At 52.0% G+C, this 11,462-nt stretch overlaps 1 long non-coding RNA gene across 1 annotated transcript; it reads right to left on the bottom strand.

The window, feature by feature from the left end:
* Positions 1 to 2,226: 2,226 nt before the first annotated feature.
* LOC130157010 (uncharacterized) lies at positions 2,227 to 4,796 on the bottom strand. Its single transcript, XR_008824677.1, has 2 exons — positions 3,444 to 4,796; positions 2,227 to 2,481 (listed from the first exon to the last, which is right to left on the bottom strand). It is a non-coding gene; the product is annotated as an uncharacterized LOC130157010 (long non-coding RNA).
* Between the last annotated feature and the right edge of the window lie 6,666 nt (positions 4,797 to 11,462).

The raw sequence follows: 11,462 nt of genomic DNA, 5'->3' as shown, positions 1-11,462 counted from the left end.
GACATCCCCCTCCCCCCAGTTACCAGCGCTCTAATGGGGGCAGGAGGCAGAGGAGTATGCAAGGCTCGTAATCAGCCACCTGCTGCGTCGCGCCTCACTAGTGTCGCGCTGTACTTTATCGCGACTGCCGCGGAGGCGACACGGCCGGCCCTTGCCGTGCAAGCTCGCTCCGACGGCCGCAGAGGAGGCCCGCCACGCCGCCGGGGCCGCGGGGAACGGGACCGTGGGGGCCCGCGGCCGGTGCCCGGTCCCTGCCGCCGGGGTCAGCCCGCAGCCTCGGGGCACAGCTCACCGGGCGCCGGTGGCTGCCGCTGCCTGCCGCGACCCCCTCCCCACCGGGCTGCATGCAGGCGCGGAGCTGTGTAACAGCGGTAACAGCCGTCTGCGTTACGCCGCTGTGTGCCCGCGCAGCCAGTCCGGTCAGCTCGGATCTCTGGGCTCTGCCCGTTCAGTGTAGCTCCGACCTATTGACTTGCCAGACGAGATGTTCATGCGGACCCGGTTGCTAAAACGATGAAAACAGACTAGCTCTAAACTGTGCTACTCGCCCATCCGACGGATGTTAACACACAAACGAAATCCATTTGGATGTTTTTTGTTACCAGAAGGCTGCGCTGACGTTCAAATGATCTAAATCTTAGCATCTGGAAGCCTGTACAAGCATCTTTTCGGAATAGGTTTCAAGACAGTTCGTTCAACCAAAGCTGAGGAAGGATCAAAATGGGACACCAGGCAACTGACAGTAGTTTCCCGTCTAAATGAAACTGGCTGATTCATTTGAAAACACACAAATGAAAAAATGCCCTTGCGTTTGCTGCAGCCCCTCCGGGTAGCCCCACACCCTCCCATCCAGGGTCTGTCTCGGAGCTGCTGTGTGGCATTGGGATGTCCCCAAGGCCGCCGCCTGCGACCCCCCCTCCCCCGCTGGCACGGTGAGGCGCGGGGCAGGAGACCGGCTTCACCTGAGGGACACTGGCCGGGCTGGGGCTCAGGGCTCTCTGGGCGCAGCGGGTCATGGCCCGTTCGGTCTCACTGAAGACCCGCGGGCGGAGCGGCCGGGGCAGCCGGCGCGGGGGTCCGGGCAGAGCAGCTTCGGCGGGGACTTGAGGGGACGCTGGTGTTAGTGGAACAGGGATGAAAGGGCTCGTTCAGGAGCGCTCAGCACCTCCGGGCTGCTCATGAATATGCAGCGTGCTTTACACTTCATATTATGTTTGCAAACATAATTCTTTTGTCTTTCAAAGGCTTTTACAAACTTGGACACCAAACAGACCGACGTTCGGTCAAATGCAAAGAATTTACATTATTCAGGAACCCATGCGATTCTGCCGGGCCTTTCTTTCTTCCATCCCCCATCTCAGTGCCTGGGGTTTAATCCGGTGATGAGGGTGTTAGGGAGCCTCCTCGGGCCCTGCCCCACGGCAGGATCATGCCCCGGGGCCGGGACGGGGGGTGGGGCGGCGGCCACGGCCCCGCCACGGAACCGCCCGGCCCGGCCCGGCGGCGGCGGCTTCCCCCGCCTGCCCTTGGCAGGGCGGCGGAGCCGGGCTCCGGCACCCCGCGGCTCAGGGCACAAAGGCGCCGGGGCGCCCCCCGGAGCGGCCGCAGGGGACGGGCTCAGTCCCGAGGGAGGGTCCCCGCAGGAGCGCGGCCACTGCCCCGGGCACCCGCCTCCGCCCTTGGCACCAGCGCCCGGCCCCCGCGGGGCGCTCAGCACAGCACAAAGCACCCAGCACCCAGCCAGCACCCAGCCTCAGCACCCAGCATCCAGCACAGCACCCAGCACCCAGCACCCAGCCAGCGCCCAGCCTCAGCACCCAGCATCCAGCACAGCCCCCAGCCCCCAGCCCCCGGCCAGCCCCCAGCCAGCACCCAGCCTCAGCACCCAGCACCCAGCACGCAGCACCCAGCATCCAGCACAGCCCCCAGCACCCAGCCAGCACCCAGCACCCAGCACAGCACCCAGCACAGCACCACACAGCCGTCGTCCCTCGTTCTCAACAGCCGAAACGCCTGGGCGCACCACTGTCATCAACAATTCTCGGTGCATACAAAAGTAACGCTAAATAAAACCGTGGGCTTTTAATGATTGCATATACTCGCGCTCTTCGTTCCTTTTAAAGTTAAATTAATTGTATTATTAGATTGTAACCCGTTGCTTGTAGCGCAAAAGAAAGGGAAAGGGGGATCAATAATGCGGCGTCTAAAACACACATGCACATATGGTTATGGTTCCGTTTGTGTTTTATTACAATTAAAATGCATTCACTGGGAGCCAGGATCAGGTACAGCAAATGCCAGTATTCCAGCAGCGCAAGCCACAAAGAGCTGATGGGTTTCGGTTTCGCAGCCGCTTTCGCAGAATGAAATACGTTAATATTCACACATTATTAAAAAAATAAAAATAAAAATAAAAAACCCCAAAGAGTTGAAGCGCTTCTTTCTGGACTGGTCTTTCAGGTTAACTTGCTCTCATGGACACTGCAGAAGAAATAAAACAAGTCGTCATTGCATTACTCAGTAATCAGTATGGAAAAGCCCAACCCTACTTATGGTTAACAAGAATTGTTAATGATATATAAATCATTTGATCTATTGTGCCCTCCAGACTAAAAGGAAAATAATGGCAACCCCAAGCAAATGGTCCTAATTAGTGTCCAAGAAACCACTTCCTAAATGTAGCCTTCCAAGTCATTCTAGTTTGACTGTCCAGAACAATCTTTTGTTCTTAAACTTCTTTATTTTGTGTGCAACTGCAAAAATGCTCTCCATACCGCAGCTCCGAAAATAGCTCATCTAAGGGTGCAGCACAGCACCAGGAGCAGGAGATGATCCCAGCCTCTCAGTGTCGCCTGTAAATAGGTCCCGATCGTTTGAAAGTTTTTATCCCCGAAGCCCTGCTCCTGACAACTCTCCTTAGGGAAGTACCAAAGGGGATTTCATGAAAGAAGCAGGTCCCCGCCGCCACTCAGGCGGCAGCACGAACTTTAAGAAAGGAAAGCTAGCACGGCCGGGACACACGCCGTGCCGGTTCCAGCCGTCCATCACCCGCTTTCACCTGCTCTGCCCACCGCGTTAACGCGTGACCCGTGGGTTGCACACGCCGTGGGCATACCCGGTACAGCACGCTCACCGCGGTGCCCAGGTGAGGACACAGGCACCGACGGCAGGAGCACCCAGGGCCGGGCCAGGGGGCTGCTGTGGCCTTGACCTTGCCTCCACTGCCAGCAGCAGAACCTGGGCTGCTCGCTCCCACGGGAGGCCGGTTTCTTGGGTGTACAGAATACAAACTGGTATTTCTCATTAGCTGGGACACCACGTCCCTGATGCTTCATGAAAATCACCCACCCTTCCGCCGAATCCCACATCTTGCGTCACTTCTCTGTCCCACTGCAAAATGTAATTCCTAAAGTTTCAAAGCTGGTGCTGAAAAGCTGACCTACCTTGGTGACGAACCCCATCTTGGTCCTATCACCTCGGCTTTTTTAAAAAAGGGAAAGCTTGCTGAAAACAGACTTTCTGGCACGCTGGTTCTCTTCCTAGACGTGAAGGACTTGCCAAAGGGAACAGAACTTCTATAAAACGACAGTCAATTAAGTACCTCCTGTGCAGCGCTCTTCATGCTATTTCCAAAAGATAATGCTAATGGCAAATGCTGCAATATTTTATTTTAACTTCAAGAAAATCCGTCAACGACCTTCCTTGGACTTAAAACGTCCTTGACTCGTTTGACATCACGGTAAAAGACATAGGATGGGCTGCCAACTCTCACTACCCCAGCATAAACGATTTTAAAAAGTCACGGAGACAGTGTGCAAGCTGTAGCCGAAAGGCAGGGCTTCGTACTCACACGCCTGCACGCAAAGCCACAGTGTTCACCTCTGCGAGCGGGCCCCTCCGGACAGCGCTGCGCAACGGTGCGGGGTCCGCAGCGCGCTGCTGGCCAGCCTTGCAGCACCGCCAGCCTCCCTCAGCTCTGAGGGATCTGCCGCTCTGAGAGGCTGGACATTGCAAGCGAGTTTGATGTTATCCTCTTATACGGCTTAAATGAAACGGGCTTGCCAGGCGGCTCCGTGGTTACTTACATGCGTTTATAGAGAAATGACCGCCTCTTACTCACAAAGCCTCAGCACGTAAAGAGCCGGGGGCAAGTCGGAGCGGTGAGGGCGGCGGAGCTGCCACCGCTCCAGGGCAGCCACGGCCCCGCCGTTCCCTGCCCGCCCCGCGGCGGCCCCGCCCGCAGCGGGCAGCCCCTGCGCCCTCCGTGCGGCGATGGCGGCGGCCCGAGTGGGGGGGGCGGCCGGGGCGGCCGCTGCGGGCGGGGGGGCGTTGCGGGCGGGGGGGCGCTGCGGGCGGGGGGGCGCGAGGCCCGCGGGAGGCGCTCACACCCCTCGCACCTGGGACGTTCCCCTTCTTTTCACGGTTTCCGCCTCCCTTTCCAAATTCCAGCTCCTGGGATTTTACCTGCGGAACGTTCCGCGCTGTTACAGCCCTCACCTGACGCCGCCTTTCAGAGCTCCTCGCTCAAAAGCAACGCTTACCCCGCAGCCTGCACGCCACAGGGAGCCCCGCGGCTGCCAGCCCGGGGCCGCCGGCGGGGGAGCAGCAGCGGCGCCGGGCAGCGCGGGACGGCTCCGGACCCGCCGGCTCTCCCCTCCTCCCCGCGGGGCAGCCGCCAGCTACCGGGGCCGGGGGCGCCCCTCGCCCAGGGCGCGCCGGCAACGCGGCCGCCGCTCGGCACAGCGGGGCTGGCCCCCGCCCGGCGGCCGGTGCCCCTCGGCGGGGCGCTGCGGGGGCGCGGCACTGGCACCGGCACCACCACCGGCACGGGCCCTGGCCGCACCGTGCTGCGGAGCCCGCTGACCCCGTCGGCGCGCAGCTGCCGGGATTACGGGTCATTTCCCCCGTGATGCAACCAGGCGCCCGCGCCGCGCACCGAGCCCCGCACCGCCAGTGGTGCGTGCCCTGACGGCGGGCAGCAGCGAGCCGGGGCCCGGGGGCTGCGGCCCGGCTCCCCCGTGCGCCCCCTGCGCCCCCTCGCCCCAGCTCCCCACGCCAAGGCCGAGGGGCTCGTTGTGGAGCTCGCCTTTGCCCCGCCGCCCCTGCTGGGCAGGGCGATAACCCCTCCCCGCGGAGCCCCCCGCTCCTCGCCGCTACCGGGGGTGGGACACAGACCCCCCGAGCTACCGACGCTCCCCCGAGCCGAGCCGAGCCGAGCCGAGCCGAGCCGAGCCGAGCCGAGCCGAGCCGAGCCGAGCCGAGCCGAGCCGAGCCGAGCCGGCTGTGTGGGACCCCCCTCCCAGCCCCACCGCCGGCGGCCCAGCGGCTCCTCCGGGGGAGGCAGAGGCCCGGGGCGAGAGCAGCGGAGCCTCAGCCCCGGACCGCCCGGGGTCTCTCGGCGCGGGGGGGTGAGGGGTGGGGGCGGTGCCCCTGTTCAGGTATCTGGGTGCCTTTTTGCCTGGGGGTGTCTAACGCAGCTGCGCTCCCCGGGACGCTGCACGCCGCACATCTGCTGTAGCCGCCGCTAGGACTCCCTAGCCGGGGTACGCAGAGATAAATACGTGTCAGCGCCACCGTCATTTGTGTCTTTGTGCCTCTGCACTTCGGTACCACGTTCAATGTACAGTGACATAGTTTCTCATCCCCTGTACCTACCTCCGACCTTACTTCCCCTGCGCACTTTCAGCACAACCTCAGGCTGCACGTGGTGCTTCCCGGGAGGCCGGTGCTGCCCTCGCAGCCTCCGCCAGCCCTCAGCCCGTCCCGCTCCTGACCACCGGGCCTGCGACCGAGCAGTTCTGGCTCCTTGCCCGGGCTTCTGGGCCCTGAGCCCACCGGGCCAGGCTGGGCACGGGCCAGTCCCTCCCAGAGGCCTGGAGCCGGCATGGAGAACCCAGGGTGCAGGCGCCTGGGCGAGCTGAGGCCTTGCTGCTGGGCCAGCTCAGTCGTGCCCTTGACCCCAACTTTCTTGCTCAATCTTTTCTGGTTGCCCACAAGGATTTTGTCCCTTTTTCTCAAGCTGTGGCCTCAAGGTGACCCAAGTGCTTTTCTGGTTCCTCTCCTGTTGCCTGTTCCAGGGTAGTGATCATCTCTTTAAGCCTTTATTTTTTTGCCTTCCCAAACATGGTGGTTCTGAGGGAGCACAGCTGCTCATCAGATGTCCCTTTATTCCTCCTCCATGCTGAGCATCAGTTCATTGCCTCAGTTGAAGCCTACGCTCTGCTCCCTCCTGCTGAAGTCCAACCCTTGCTGGTTCTGTGTGTACATCAGATGCTTTTCTCTCCCACAGGCTCTAAGGCCTGCAGGCACTGCAGACAGCACTGGAGAAAAGGCTTCTTGTCACCAGTTCCAGACCCAGAGTGCCTGGGAAGACCCCAGAACAGTCCAGAAGACAAACTGCAGATAAAGTTGTGCTTTACCCTGAATTGCCAGCGCTTCTACTGAAATGCAGTCATCAGAGAATTTAGCTGCACGTGTTCAGCAGGTATAGCAGGATATGTGGGTACTCGCCAGGCGTGGTTTTTCACTTTATGACTTGGCCAAATTAGGATACATTTTCACTTATTTGGCCAAAGGCACATTCCCAACACACAGAGCTCCTAGCACACTATCTTCCTGCCAAATGTGTTGCTGCTCCAGAGCAGGGGACAAAGTCATTGGAACTATTACATGAGCACAAAAAGATATGTTTTTCATAGCCTTACCTACTTATAAAAAACAACAACGACAAAAGGTTATATCTTTCTTGCCTAAAAATTTGCAAAATATTTACCCTAAAGCCAAGAGAAGTCTGGAAAACAGGAGCTTAATATATTAAAAACGGTGCAGTTCTAAGGAGCTGAAAACAAGGAAGATGTAGGGCAGCTTTGCAGACAGTGAGATACTGGCTCCACCTATGAATTTATGAAAAGCATATTGTTCAGCAGCAGTGAATAGCTCTAAATAATTCTCTTTAGGATTAACTGCATCAAATTGGTTTCAGGCATTTAATTTATTTATAAATTCATGTAATGTTCTGTGTGGTGCTTTGCAGTATCCAAAAATGTGTGCAAATATTGGTGCCTAATCTGGAAGCTTGTTTTCTTTCCTAAGACTGTATTTGTCTGATGTATGAATCATCATCAGTCTAGTTCATAATTCATATAAATACTCCTTCCACTGGAGGTCACATTCCATAAAATCATTTCCTTATCACTGACCTCTAGAAAAATAATCAAGGAAATCAGCAGTTAAACCAATGGTAGAATCTTAGTTCACCTGACATTTACATCTTCAGTTATAAATGACTGTGCAGGTTCCCTCCTGATATCACTGATTCTGCCTTTAAATACCCAGTGTAGTGTAAATACCACTGATGTAGATCCTGACGTGCTGCAATGGAAGAAGCGACCTGGCTCAAGCCCCACAGGAGTCTTTTGGAAATACTGCTCCAAACTTCAGCGCACACATCTAGGTCTTAATGGCCATAGAGACACAGGCCCTTAACTAACTTAAATTCTATACCTTATGTACCATATTATTGGAACTTATTTGAAAAAAAGTGGTATATTCAGGATAGGCATTGCAGCTGAGTTTGGATGACAAAGAAAAGAATGAGAAGGGATTTGGTACAGGGAGTGTAGATGGAGTGTTGAATCACAGCTACTCAGTTTTGTCCTTACAGACCAAGTTGGTGGATTAAGCAGTTTAGCAATTCTGACCATAACACAGATGATGATTTAAGAAAATCTGTATATACTAAGATGTCAAAAAGTCAAGATATGCAGGTTTCCCAGCTGAGTATTTAGGTGAGTTACATATTTCAGTTAGCTGAATGCAATAAAACGAGGCTCATTTTTGCAGATGTTGGTCCCAGCTCCGTAATCCTTGTAGGATTCAACTTCAGTAGCACCTTGACAAATTCTCATTTTTCAATGAAAAAAGCATTTTTAATGAAAAATGAGGAGCCAGTTTTATTAATTTATCTCGAACCACCAAACCGGTACTCTTAGAGAGAGTAAAAAAGGATTGGCAGGTAAGGCATGTACTGGTCCCTTTGGCCAGAAATGTCTGCAGGTGTGAGCAAATTGCTTTGTTTCAGAGAATAACCAGTAACTATGTTCTTGAGATACAGATCAGGCTTTGACCGAGCAGTGCTGCCACTGCTTGCTGCAGGCAGCAGGCCCTGACACGTGATGGCAGAACGCTCTGTCACAGGCTTGAGCTGCTCCTTCGTAAAAATCATGTGGAAGACAGTGCTTCGATAACAAGGATTTTAAGTCAGGTTCAGTGATTGAATTCAAGGTGGAGTGCCACAAAAGGATCGGAACCCTTTGTTTCAGTGGAAATATGTTGCCGAAATTTATTCTCACATGGCTGTATCTTCCATTAGGTTTGTGTGGCTGCATGTGATGAGATACTGCTTAGGGCGTTGAGCAGGGGCCCATAGAAAAGGTTGTATCAGATGCTGTATGTCTGGAGACTATCAGACGGTAAACTTTCTGTTGCAGTCTACCAAGTCCTCCAAGATGATGGGAATTTTTCAGGAGACTGTGGAATTAACTCTTCAAAAATGTTGGGCTTCCTTAGATCTGTCGCTGAATGCGCTACCTTTACAGCACACTTTGGTAGCAGTGGGAATGAGCGTCACCTGCCACGGGGAGCATCCTCTGCATTGTCTCTGTTAGGGCACGTCCATGGAAATATGTCTGCTTGCTTTGCCACTTGGTACCTCCATACACAACCCAGAAAACTGACATTTGTAAAAGCAGTAAGTCATCCCAGGAAAGGTTTAGTAAATTCTTTGGACTGGCAGCCCAGGATGCTGTCATTTCTCAGTGCTGCTGGTACGGGTTATACGGTCACTAGGTGGGCAGTGTTATGCTGTGATTAGTGCTTGTTTATGGGTTTTCTACGCATGTGCCTTCTGAGCTATAGAAGTAAACATCTTAACCTACTTTTCCTGTGGTCCAACAGCTTCCTCTTGTTTGGCAGCCCTTCCAATGCAGCAGTCCCTAAATAAGGCCATGGTGACATGTTGCACATCATTCAGCCCTCTCCTCTGGATGTTAGGAAGGTTTCAGCCCTGAGTAATAGGAGCTCTTCCTACAGATTTGCCATTTACTTAGTAAAGCCTGTTCCTTTCTAGTGGCTGGCACTGATTTCCTTCTGTTTTTTTTTCCTGTGTTCTGTGGGACATAAATCAGTATTTTTTCAAATCATAGTTACAGACAGAAAGCCATCTGTGACAGACATTTGGAGAATATGCAGTGTATCCTATTGAGCATCTTTTAATAGACTGTGCTTTTTGGTATGGACTAACATTTCTTTGAAGAGAATAAGAAGTTTTTGTAAAATTTGTTTTTTAGTGAACCTTCTCACATTCTCAGCTGTCTACACTAGATAATACAGTCAGCTGTGAGCTTAGCCATGACATGTATTTTTAAATCTAGAAAGGAAAATATCCTTTCGTTTTCTATGTGCTGATACATTAAAAAGCACATTATAATGCTAAATGGAGCATATCTACATTTGGTAAAGCGGCTGTGTTGGTGCGTGTACTACTACATGGCGTGGTGCCATTGGGACATCTGAGCACAGTAACAACAAAGTAATTAATGAGCATACAGTTGATGTATACCTTAGCTTTGTTTAAGACTGATTATCACTGCTACTATCTGACTCTGGTTTCTCTCTTGGTGTTCCTCACATCACCACTGCACTCTTAGCCAGAGAAAAAGCAGGCAATTATGCAATTATGAGAACCTGATGCCTGCTAGTGCTGCTTTACTTTATCATGATGTAAGAGAACCTTAGCAAACATGAGAATTGGGTCTTGGATATCATCTCAAGTCATCTAGCTACATAGATGTAAGTGCTCTGCATGTGTCTTCATGAAAGATAGACTGCCCAGTGCCTACAGAGCATTTGGAAGTCAAGGAAACTGGGAAAGAGGAGCAGTCTGAAACGTTCACTGGCATCTGGGAGATCTCAGGGGTCTGAGGAAATGTTGTAGTGTCAAATTCTCCTTAGCAGTAACAACCACTGCACTTTTTACAGGGAGCGAGCAAGAAAAGGAAAGAGCATGATGGGGAGACTGCCATTAAATGCATGATTACTCTCTGCTGCGCTTTTTCCCTTTCGTTATTTTTTGTTGTGTTATGTAATCTTATCTCCCTTGTCATTTAAATTAATGTACATTTATGGTACTTAACTGTTGATAGGAGAATATAATTTTTAGATCAAAGAGTAGCTAATGAATCAGAAGCACTCAACAGTTGGCGATTGCAGTAATTTGCTGTTATGTATTGCACATGCAATTGCCAACATACAAAATTATGGTATCAGTATCAACTAACTGAAATGCTCTATATGGTAGCATTTAATGTGAAAAGGCTGATTTGCTTTAGTCTGTGTTTTCCGCTATGATTCATTGCTTCTTCTCTAGCACATACAGAGGGAGTCCATTGCAAGGACTAGCACTGGCATTGTAAGGACTTGACAGTTTTGTTTGTATAAGGAATGCAGGAATGTCAAGGGCTCCCCTTGGGAAGAGTGTCTCTTTCTTCGGCAAGTTGGATGAAGATTATGTTCTCTCACAGAAAAAGAAGAGATCATAATCTTCTAAGACTATTTTTTTAAGGATTGCAAATGAATACACAAACCAAATATTTGGAAGCACTTGTAGAACATTTACAGTTATTACATAGTTTTAGCTCCAGTAAGGAAAAGATGCAGCACTTCAGAGGTTTCATGGTCTTTCCTGCAGAAAAAACCCCCACAAACCTAAGCTAATAATTTAAGTGAATAAAAAAATTAAGTTAAAATAAGCTAATTCAGTCTACTAGCATTGAACATTTTGTTTTATCTGTGACCTAAAGTAGCAGTCAGCATAAAACAGCGTTCATGTAATACGTGGGCAAATAAAGAACGATACACTTGTGTTTGTGGTATAACAGGATTCTGTCAGGACTGATTTCTGGCAAGCTGGAAAGACTTTTTAGTGGTGTGTACACCAGAGACATAATCCTTGTAATCTGGAATCTGTTGGTTGAAGCCACCCTGCCGGTGTCTGCCGAGACTGTGTACATATTTGTCCCCAGATCCCTTTCATCCGTGTGAGGTAGGAGGAGGGAATATCTTGTCACGCCTCTGGACAGAACATTTTATTACATTTCTTTTATTGTGCCCTATGGACACTGAGAAATAAATTTTCATCACTAGCACAGTTCAACGGTGATGATACTGGTGGAAGCTCCAGTGAAAAAGGGAGTCTCTATCATACTGTTTTTAACCCAAACTGATGATACAAACTACCTCACATTACTGTAGGGCAGAAACTCCCAATTATTTGGGTGAAGGCACTTACTGAGCAAGATGGTGAAGACTTTCCTACAGGAGTGAATGCAGATGGATTAGCTAATTTCAACAGTAAGAACGTGCTGGAGAAAATGCCGAGAGGGTTTTATTCTGTGTGTGCATAT

The sequence above is a fragment of the Falco biarmicus genome, chromosome 11, assembly GCF_023638135.1.
Source record: "Falco biarmicus isolate bFalBia1 chromosome 11, bFalBia1.pri, whole genome shotgun sequence".
NCBI lineage: Eukaryota > Metazoa > Chordata > Aves > Falconiformes > Falconidae > Falco > Falco biarmicus.
Note: the sequence above shows the minus strand (reverse complement) of the source record. Positions and strands in the feature narration are given on the sequence as shown.